This window comes from Arachis ipaensis, chromosome B2, assembly GCF_059453495.1.
Source record: "Arachis ipaensis isolate K30076 ecotype BB chromosome B2, ASM5945349v1, whole genome shotgun sequence".
NCBI lineage: Eukaryota > Viridiplantae > Streptophyta > Magnoliopsida > Fabales > Fabaceae > Arachis > Arachis ipaensis.
This window is the reverse complement of record NC_142437.1, coordinates 18,342,178-18,343,975: the sequence shown is the minus strand read 5'-3', so window position 1 is coordinate 18,343,975 and position 1,798 is coordinate 18,342,178. Positions and strand designations below refer to the sequence as shown.

Sequence of the window (1,798 nt, the reverse complement as noted above, 5' to 3'; positions counted from 1 at the left end):
TTACTTGCTTGCTAAGAAAGATTCAAACTTTAAGTTCTAGAATCATATCTTGTGATTTCTTGTGAATCAAGTCATTAATTGTGATTCTAAAAATCAAATCTTTTTCAAAAACTAATTTCAATCATATCTTTTCAAAAATATCTTCTTATCTTATCTTTTTCAAAAAAAAAATTTTTTGATTTTAAAATATCTTTTCTAACTTCTTATCTTCTTATCTTTTCAAAAATTGATTTTTAAAATTTGTTTTAACTAACTAACTAACTTTTTGTTTGTTTCTCCCTCTTTTTCAAAAATTCTTTTTAATTAACCAATTGTTTCAAAATTCAATTTTAATTAATTTTTTCTTTTAATTTTCGAAAATCACTAACCATTTTTCAAAAATATTTTTCGAAAATCCTTCTCTCTCATCTCCTTCTGTTTATTTATTCATCTACTAACATCTCTCCCTCACTCACCAAAAAAATCCGAACCCTCTCTCTCTCTAAGTTCAGATTTTCTCTTCTTCTTTTCTTCTACTCACATAAGGGAACCTCTATACCTAGGCAAAAAGGATCCCTATTATTATTATTATTATTATTATTATTTTGTTCCTTCTTTTTCATATGAGCAGGAGCAAGGACAATAATATTCTTGTTGAAGCAGATCCAGAACCTGAAAGGACTCTGAAGAGAAAACTAAGAGAAGCTAAATTACAACAATTCAGCAAGCACCTTTTAGAAATTTTCAAACAAGAAGAGGAGATGGCAGCCGAAAATAATAATAATACAAGGAGAATGCTTGGTGACTTTACTGTACCTAATTCCAACTTACATGGAAGAAGCATCTCAATTCCTGCCATTGGAGTAAACAATTTTGAGCTGAAACCTCAATTAGTTTCTCTGATGCAGCAAAACTGCAAGTTTCATGGACTTCCATCTGAAGATCCTTTTTAGTTCTTAACTGAATTCTTGTAGATCTGTGATACTGTTAAGACTAATGGAGTAGATCCTGAAGTCTACAGGCTCATGCTTTTCCCTTTTTCTGTAAGAGACAGAGCTAGAATATGGTTGGACTCTCAACCTAAGGATAGCCTGAACTCTTGGGATAAGCTGGTCACGACTTTCTTAGCCAAGTTCTTTCCTCCTCAAAAGCTGAGCAAGCTTAGAGTGGATGTTCAAACCTTCAGACAGAAAGAAGGTGAATCCCTCTATGAAGCTTGGGAGAGATACAAGGAACTGACCAAAAAGTGTCCTTCTGACATGCTTTCAGAATGGACCATCCTGGATATATTCTATGATGGTTTGTCTGAATTAGCTAAGATGTCATTGGATACTTCTGTAGGTGGATCCATTCACCTGAAAAAAATGCCTGCAGAAGCTCAAGAACTCATTGACATGGTTGCTAATAACCAGTTCATGTACAATTCTGAGAGGAATCCTGTAAGTAATGGGACGCCTCAGAAGAAGGGAGTTCTTGAAATTGATATTCTGAATGCCATATTGGCCTAGAATAAAATATTGACTCAGCAAGTCAATATAATTTCTCAGAGTCTGAATGGAATGCAAGCTGCATCCAACAGTACTCAAGAGGCATCTTCTGAAGAAGAAGCTTATGATCCTGAGAACCCTGCAATAGCAGAGGTGAATTACATGGGTGAACCATATGGAAACACTTATAATCCCTCATGGAGAAATCACCCAAATCTCTCATGGAAGGATCAACAAAAGCCTCAACAAGGCTTTAATAATGGTGGAAGAAATAGGTTTAACAATAGTAAACCTTTTCCATCATCCACTCAGCAACAGACAGAGAACTCTGA

The 1,798-nt window shown here is 34.4% G+C and overlaps 1 non-coding gene across 1 annotated transcript; it reads right to left on the bottom strand.

Annotated features, from left to right (window-relative positions):
• Nucleotides 1-1,136: 1,136 nt before the first annotated feature.
• On the bottom strand, nucleotides 1,137-1,244 carry LOC148573182 (small nucleolar RNA R71). The gene has a single exon (XR_015906549.1). It is a non-coding gene; the product is annotated as a small nucleolar RNA R71 (small nucleolar RNA).
• Between the last annotated feature and the right edge of the window lie 554 nt (nucleotides 1,245-1,798).